The sequence below is a fragment of the Wolffia australiana genome, chromosome 5, assembly GCF_029677425.1.
Source record: "Wolffia australiana isolate 7733 chromosome 5, ASM2967742v1".
Taxonomy (NCBI): domain Eukaryota; kingdom Viridiplantae; phylum Streptophyta; class Magnoliopsida; order Alismatales; family Araceae; genus Wolffia; species Wolffia australiana.
In genome coordinates, this window is record NC_135839.1 from 11,517,501 (window position 1) to 11,526,896 (window position 9,396).

Genomic DNA, 9,396 nt, shown 5'->3' on the forward strand with positions numbered 1-9,396 from the left:
ATTGCACTCCGCAGCGATCTCTTCGAGCATCCGACTACGCTCGCCAGGGCGTGCCCGCGCCCCACACGCGGCACCATGCCTGGTGACCGATCGACCCGCACCGTTCGTTGCGCCGATCTGCCACCACCGACGCCAGCCTTGGCCCCGATCGTGGTTTTGACGGCGCGCCCGTGCGTCGAACCCTCTCGACGTCCCCGGGTACCTGCCTGGTCGTGCTAGCACCCGCCCGCAGCGTTGCACCCGCCGTTGTGCCGACTAGTGCCGCTCGGTTGCATCGCGGCACGCCCCTCTCAACGGCTCCCGTCCGGGACCGCGCCCCTCAGCTCGCCGCGACCCCTCTGATTACCCAGACTGCCGCTGCTGCCGTCCTCTACCGACCTGGCCATCAGACCGCGGCGCCTCTTGTGTGAAACACGGACGAACGTCCCCAAAGCGACGACGAGGTACGCTGTTCGCTCCCGTCCTTTATTTCTTGCAGTCCACTTTCTTTTGCCTCCATCGCGCTCGGGTTAGCCGTAGGTGAGAGCGTGAGGTCGAGTGGAAAATACCCACACTTGAGCGTCTCCCCTGGTTTGGTGCGAGTCGGGTTCGCCCGTCACGTGCGAACGCCACCCGGTGGGGTTTACTCCGTTCGGCGCCGTAGCGGCCTCGTCCGCTTGAACGAGGATCAGAGGGTCGACCTTCCTTCTCCGGGTGACCCCGTCGATTTCCTGGAAGTCGGCTTCTACCTGCTCGTCGGCAGCTGCGCGTACTACATCTCCTCCCGGGTCATTACATCGCAGCTCGTCTCTGCCGGATTCCCATGCCCGATGAACCCCGAACATTCGTCGCGCACTGACGCACCCTCGACACCGAGTACGAACCCTCAGTGACGGCAGGATTTTGTCTCGGACGTGGTCCTGCATCAACTATACTTATCATATAAGTAGGATCAGCTAGGGCTATTGTATCTGGATAATTCAATGTCCGTCTCGACTATTGATCGAATATGAATATTTGACATACATGTTTAAAGACAAGTGATCACTATATTATGATCTCATCATATTTCACTATGTCATTGCACGTATCCTTAGACATCATATTTCACTATGTCATTGTGACAAGTTTACAATCATTAGCATAACTTTTATACTGATTTTGAGATTCTGTTCAACATATAAATTTTTTTTGACATCCATAAAGAACCAACGGGCATGTAATCACATCATTTGGTTGAGCATTGAAAGCGTTACAGGAGTTTAAAGTTGGACACAGAGGGATTGGGCAATAAACTAAGGGTGTGGAAAGACTGATCTCTGCAAATTTGTTTGATCTGCTCTTGAAAATGTTTTATAAGTGAACAGTTATGGGAAACTGTGTTATGAAACATTTATAACTAAAATTATCACATTTGGTGAAAAACTAAAAAACATATTTGAGTCTTAAGTACCAGAGTTCAAACACAAATCAACAATTTCATTCAAAGAAAAACGTGGGGGAGAAGAGGACTGAAGAAAGAACGTCCACAAACTAAGAGGTCTAACTAAAGGTAAGTCATAGTTATATCCATGAATCTTTATCTTTGAATTAATAAAATTTTGACATAAAAGTATTCTTGTTGAAATACATAAAATTGGTCCTTTTCATAAATACCATTTAAGTAGCTTCATCGTTAATGCTGTTGAGAAAGCATTATTCATAAGTATATTGTCATTGCTAGATCTTTGTGATCACTCAGGTTAAGAAGAATGCTTTGGGGCCCAAATCGAAGTAGATCAAGCAACGCCATTCCGTGGAAGCCTTTGAGGGTTGAGGATGACAAAGCTTCATCAACCTTTTCTTTTTATTGGTATTCTTTTGCTCGGGAGCATTCACGTAAACACAGTTAAGGCACACCATCACCGCAGGACCAATACCCAGAATAGAATTAAGGATCAATCTAAACTGTCTAAAAAAATAATTGTCTTTCCCATTTTGTCTACCTCATTTCTCATGTGCAAAAACCCTAGCCTAATTAAAAATAAAAACATAATATAGAGTGAGAACCTAATTCACCTGCTCTCATAGATTATTCCTTGGCAATCTAAACTACAGTTATGTTAGCTTGTAATTCAGTACTTTGGCTTTCAACTTTTTTCCTTTCTATTTGGTCTTCGCAAGTTAAATGTTCTAGTTAATTTTTTTTCCTTTACATTTTAACTGTCCCTCCCAAATTTTTTCTTCTACATAGTTTGGCTTGCTTTGATTTCAAGTGTTTTTATTTTTTTTCAAATTTAAGATTGTAATGAAAAAAATACACTTCACAAAATGGAATCAAGTATGGACAACATGCTACGCCTAATGATGACTATGAGCAAATACTGCAGTTATTGGCACATGAAACACATGAAAAGAGGCTGCAAGAGAAAAAGTCTTACTATTATGGGGAGCTCAAAGTATGTGTTAAGTATATTATAGTATAAAGGTCGTGAAAAGACAGCTTCCAGAGGCACAAAGGAAAGCACATAAACATGTCTTGCAGACAACTACATAGAGCTTATTTTAAGCTTGAAGGTAAACTCAATGAATAAAAATTTTTAATGGCCTGTTGTGGAACTTTCGTGAGCATATTATGATGAAAATAGCATGGATCGTCTTTGTTGTTTGAGAAGGTCAGAGAAGGCAACAACATTTTTAAGAGAGAGGGGAGAGAGTTATGTAGAGAGAGAGATGAGAGAAGAGAGGGATGGGATGATAGAGAGAGCCCACTAACAGAGAGAGAAAGAGGCCCACTAACTCTAAAACTCCCCCTCAAGCTGGAGCATGGAGATCAAACATGCCCAGCTTGCCTCCAATAGTCTCACAAGCGGTCCCAACAAGTGCCTTCGTAAATATATCAGCGAGTTGATGTGTGGAAGCGACATGAGGAGTATAGATAGTACCATCCATGATATACTGTCGGATGAAATGACAGTCAATCTCAATGTGTTTAGTCCTCCTATGGAAGCTGTTTTTTCTAGCTATGAAGGTGGCAGCTTCACTATCACGGTGCATCTTCATAGGCGAGGGAGGAGGAAAACTGAGCTTAATGAGAAGAGACCTCAGCCAAAGCATCTCTACTGTGGTAAAAGTCATAGCCTTGTACTCTGACTGGACGCCAGAGTGAGAGACGACATATTATTTTTGTGATCTCCAAGTGACGAGATTGCCCCCAATGTATATGGCATATCCACCATGAGACTTCTGATCTACTTTATCTCCCCCATAGCCTGCATCAGAGTTAGCTTCAACATGTAGATGCCCCTGTCTCCAAGGGCTCGCTTGTTGTAGGCGAGGACACGATACACACCATCAAGATGCACCGCACTATGAGCTTGCATGAACTGGCTTAGTACGCTCACCGCATACACAATATCAGGGTGTGTCACTGTCAAATATATCAGCTTACCCACCAGGCGATGGTACAGGCCTGTGTCCTTCAGTAGTGCTGTCGACTTGTCCAAGCAATCTATATTGGTCTCCATAGGAGAGGCAGTGGGTTTACAACCCAGCATGCCCGTTTCCTCCAAGAGGTCTAAGGCATACTTCTGTTGGCATAAAACCATCTGATCCTCCCTATAAGCAATTTGAAGGCCAAGGAAGTACCGTGGTGGACAGAGGTCACACGTCACAAAATGCTGACGTAGGTAAGCCTTGGTTGCAACAATTTTGGCTTCATCACTACCGCTGCGAATGATATCATTAATGTAAAGTGCCAACACAATGCACCCCGAGGAGTACGCTTGTGCATCACGGTAGGATCAGCGATAGTGGAGAAAAAGCCATACGAGAACAACAACTTGGAGAACTTATGAAACCAGGCGCAAGGACTTTGCTTCAGGTCATAGATAGCCTTCTTTAGAAGACACACCTTTGAAGTCTCCCCTTGAGCAATATACCTAGGAGGTTGTTTCATATAAACTCGCTCTGCAAGGTCACCATAAAGAAAGACATTAGAGACGTCAAATTGATGAAGAGTCCATTCCTGATTAAGTGCGACGGAGAAGAGGACACAGATGGAGCTGAGGTGAGCCACGGGCGAGACAGTCTTAGTGTAGTCGACACCATAGGCTTGAGAGAACCCCCGAGCCACGAGGCGTGCCTTGTGGTAAGCAATAGAGCCATCAGGATTGTACTTGAGGGAGTACACCCACTTGCAAGAGACTTCATTGACGTTTGGCAGGCGAGGAACTAACGTCCACGTCTCTAGTTGAAGAAATGTAGTATATTGTACATCCATAGCAGCCTTCTACTAAGGTACCTACAAAGCTTCAAAATATGTCTTTGGAATTGATACAGATAGAACGGAGAGGGCAAAGGCACTATAGGGTGCGGAGAGATGGGCAGCGGAAACATGGTCGCTGATCGGGTGTTGTGTGCATTGGTGAGTACCCTTGTGGAGAGCAATAGGAAGGTTGAGGTCAGTGGAAGGTGGATGGGGAGTAGAAGAGGGAAAAACAGGTATGGGAGACAGAATGGTCAGGGATGGCTCAGGTATGTCCAAAAGATAAGTCTAGAGTAGGGAGGACTCAGGTTGAACAAGTGAAGAGGTGGTAGCCATGGGATATGATGAGTCAAGGAGGTGCGACTCAGGGGGAGATAATGGGACAATGGAGATAGGTTCTAGAGAAGTGGAACCCGTGACGAGATGAGGCGCAAGAACTAGGGAAGATGGCAAGAAGAAGGGAACATCCTCATGAAATGTGAAATCTGTAGACATGACATAGTGATGTGGAGGAAAAGTACACCTGGTATCATTTTTGACTTCGAGCGTAGTCCACGAAACCCCCTTTAGTGTACGAGGAGCGAGCTTTGATAGGCCTGGTGTATGATCTTGGACAAAGGTCGTGCACCCAAAAACTCGTGGAGAGAGAGAAAATAATTTGGCATTGGGTGCAAGTCTCTGAACCGGAATGGCACTACTAAGCACAGTTTAGGGTAGATGGTTCACCAAAAAGGTAGTAGTAAAGACAACATCAGAGCATAGGAACGTTCATACCAACCAATAGAGTGCGCACCATATCTAACAGATGTCGATGTTTCTGTTCAGAAACTCCATTTTGTTGGGAGGTGTATGGACGCGTGGTATGATGGAGAATCCCCTTTCCGGCACAGAATTCTTCTATAGCATGTTGGGTGAACTCGATAGTATTCTCAGTGTGAAGTACCTTCAGAGTAGTATCATATAGTGTGTAACCTTTGTGATGGAGGACCATCCTGGAGACGGCGCGCCAGAACGACAGCAGCCACGTTGAGCAGCCCGCGCCGATGCTCGCCACCCAGGGTTCAAGTACCCCGCGTAAGAACTCCTATCTTTACTTATGTTCATTTCATGTTTGTTTGTATTTTTGGATTAGTGGACTGGGCCAATGTTGCTGGGCCTCGTCCTCGTCATTTCCTTTTACTTTTATATTTGTATTTTTGAGTTTGTAAGGAGAGGCCGAACCACATCTTGCGACGATTCGTCCTCTCCCACGTTCTCTTGGCATCCATCCTCCCTATATAAGGGGATGGCATGCCCAAGGAACACTTGGAGTCATTGTTGAAAAGTTTATTCACAATTCGTCTCCCCCCTATCATAGAGAGTAGTGTAGGGGGTTTGGCTAGCCCCACCCCACGTCGAGATCACTCCGTGGGTAGAGCCCACGTCTCTCCCGTCGAGATCACTCCGAGGGAGACGTGTTAAAGCGCGCCGTCGAGATCACTCCGGTGCGAGGAAAGAGTTTCAAGAAGCTGCCGCCATCAAGAATCGAAAGAGGCCTTCGTCGAGATTACTCCGGGGGTCTTGGGAGATTCAAGAAGCGTCGCCGACACGCCATCAACCGGGGGAAATCTGCTCCGCCGAGGGAGCACACCCCAGATCCATCAAGAACTCCTCTTTCTTGGAGGATTCTTGGTTGTTACAGTTCAAGAAAGCCATTTCTTGGTACCTTTTCCCACCCTTCCACCATTCCTGATCCATACCCCCCCCCTTCTCTTCGTTCTTGATCCGTCCCTTTACGTTCTTGAACCCCCCCATCTCGTTCTTGATCCTTCCCATCTCGTTGTTGACCCTTCCCATCTCGTTGTTGATCCTTCCCATCTCGTTCTTGATCCGTCCCATCTCGTTCTTGGTCCCTTCCCCATCACGTTCTTGACCCTTCCCCATTACCATTCTTGAACCCTCAATTCTCCCACACTTCTTTCCTCTCGATTCTTGGCCCCTCGCCCTCGCCTCCCGCTCGACCGCCCTTCCACAATTCATCGCCCGGCGCCCACGCGAGAGGGTACCCCTCCAGCGCGCCTCTCCGCCCGCCGCTGCAGGCGTCCGCGTGCCCTCGCCTGCGACCACCGCACGGTGCGTCTGCTCGCCAATGCGCGCGTCGTGCTCCTCGCGCCGGCCCGTGCGCGCGCGCACCAAACACCTCCGCGCATGCCCGTCTGTTGGCACATCCTTTGTTGTGATCCCAAGGTCGGTTGACTTGATCACCTTCTGCGCTCATCGGTCTGCCGTCTGAGCAATCTTGCCAGGGTCGTCGATCGACACGTCACCATCTACACCACATCACCTGCCAGAACGAGATTTGACGCCATAGATTAGCGGGACCTAAGGTTAGTCTCGTCTCCCCTCTGTTTACCAGCATTATTATCTTTTCCAGTCTCGTCTTCGGCTATCACGTCCTCTGCCATTATTTTCATTACACTTCACGGATAGGATAGCCACCGTCGTCGAGTGTAGGAATTCTTGAGGCTGATGGATATTCTTTGGCCTAGACGCCGAACACTCCAGGGCCGTCATACGCCCCTCATTGTCTAGAAGTCTAGTTGATTTCGCGGGTCATTGGGAGTTCGATCTAGGGATCATTCTTCTCTCGTTGACCGACACGGCCGACACCGTTATCCACCGATTCCCTCTACTGCTCAGCCGCTACTTTCCCGTGCATTGAATTACATCTCACGTCATTGCATCATAATTCCTGTGATGTAATACAAGCCGATCGATCCCGGCCGACGTCGTATTACATCACTTTGTAACGAACTGCTGGACATGGGCAAGAACCTCTTTCCGGATTTTGATGATATAGGTCGAGCTAAGTCGGGTATAGTCATCCACAAAAACAATGTAGTATCATCCTCCGGAAGGAGAGACATGCTGCGCCGGTCTCATACGTCATACTGCACGAGATCGAATGGACGAGACGAGGATATGCTTGGTCGCTCCAGGTAGGTTGAGCGATGATGTTTCCTCAATTTACACAATTCACACTTAAAACCACACAAATTCAACCAAGGTAAAATTTCTTTAAGTTTTGAGAAACTAGGATGTCCCAATCGGCAATGCCACAAAAAGGAGTTTTGTGAAGAACATGAAGATGTAGAGAGTGAAAAGAGAGCACGAAGTCCAGCGTAAAGAAAATCTTCCATGAGCTCGTAAATGCTGCGTCCATTCTCACAGCCCAGTCCAATCCTTTGTCTTATACGAAGATCCTTGAAGATGTACTAATAAGGATAGAAGAAGACTCCACAATGATGAATTTTTGATGTTGCACTGATAGATAAAAGATTAGTGGGAAATCCTAGAACATAAAGGACGTTATGTAGTGGCAGGGTGGAGGTGGCTTGGGTAGTACCGGAACCTTTGACTAGACAGGGTCGACCATCAGCTATATGGACGTTGGGAATAGAGGGATTAGGATGGGAGGAGGTGAGGATAGAGGGGGTACCCGTCATATGGGTCGAAGCCCCCGAGTCAATAACCCAAGAGATAATATTGTAAGCAAAGAGGGTGGACGTACATGGAGTGGATGCATTCCCTCCAGCATTAGAAGCAAGGCTGGTGGCAAGAGAGGCCAGGCAGGTCAAAGCCGACGATGGAGAGTACATAGATGAATATATGCGTGAGTTCTGATGGAGAGACTGCGATATGATAATTCTCGGAAGAGGGGGCGGCTGTCGCGTGTGTTGTAGTCATAGGTGGAGTAGATACACTTGATGGGGCTGACGCCGACTTGCCCTCGGTGGCAGCTAACACCCACACAGCCTTCATGGACTCCTTCCAACACTTCTCAGCGGGATGTGACGTCTTCTCACAATACTTGCAGGGGGGAAGGAGTTGCAGGATTTGCCCAACACAATTCCATTTGCAGAGGCTTCATAGAACCTCCTGTGGCAGCAAGGGCTGATACCTCGGTGGATGGGGTAACAAATGATGGTGACACACAGTCTCTTACCTAGAGTGCAGCTGAAAAGATCTCCTCAATGGGCATAACCCAGGCACCTCCTAGTACATGGCCACATATCATGTCAACGAGCTAAGATCGAAGTCTTCTGAGAAAAACTCCAGCCCTGAGTTCATCTGTGTATCGTGTCACTATCTCGAGATCCATAGGAGGCTGATATACATCTAGGTTGTTAGTGAAGATGGATTCCATGGTGCCGTAATAAGTCTGGAGCGACTGAGAGCCTTGTTTGTAGGCGAACAGATCTTCATATAAGTGTACCATCTTGCTCACATTGCATTTGTTCTTGTTCATCGTGGCAAGGCGCTGCCAAAGAGCGCGAGCTATTCAGGTCTGGCTGATCGGTTCCATGATGCTGTTCATGATGCTTTGACACATCCACGTGCACATGGCTGACTCGAATGAACTCCACTCGGCATAGGATGGATCTGATTCCTTCGTCGGAGGGTCGGTCAAGTGATGGCAAAGATGATGGGCATTGAGAAACTCCATTAACGGCATAGAACACGAACCATACTTGGTACCATCAAAAGTGTAGGCCGGCTGGGTAAGTGCTAAATGGTGCATTTCCAGCTAGAGCAAAGGCTATTTCCAAAGAGGAATGTGCCGAGGAAATGGAATCACCCATGAAGGCTGTGCTGCCGCCGCTGAAGGAATGAATACCACAGGAATTGAGGCTGCCGCCGCCAATGAGATAGGATGAAAAATGCCTAGATAAGATGCTGCCTGCAAGGAAGAGATCGGCTTGGAAGAGATCGGTCACTTAGAGGAGGATATTGGCCGCGTAGGTAGTCACTGCCTCGAGGAGGAGATCGATCACCAGATAGAAGTTCTCAGATAGAAATTTCCGAAAAAAATATTACCTCTGATTGGAAGAAATGCCACCTGGAGAGTCACCGCCTAGAGCAGGAGATCAGCCATCTGGAGAGTTCTCAGATAGAAATTTCTAGAAAAAACCAAGTCGATTGGAAGAAATGCGGCCTAGAGGAGGAGATCAGCTGATTGGAAGATTAGACCTCTTGGTGGAGAAGAGCGGCCTAATGGAGGAGATCAGCCGATTGTAAGATTAGACCTCTTGGAGGAGGAGATCAGTCGCGTGGAGAGTCACCGCTCTGATACCATGTCATTCGAGAAGGTGAGAGAAGGCAACAACATTTATAAGAGAGAGAGGTGAGAG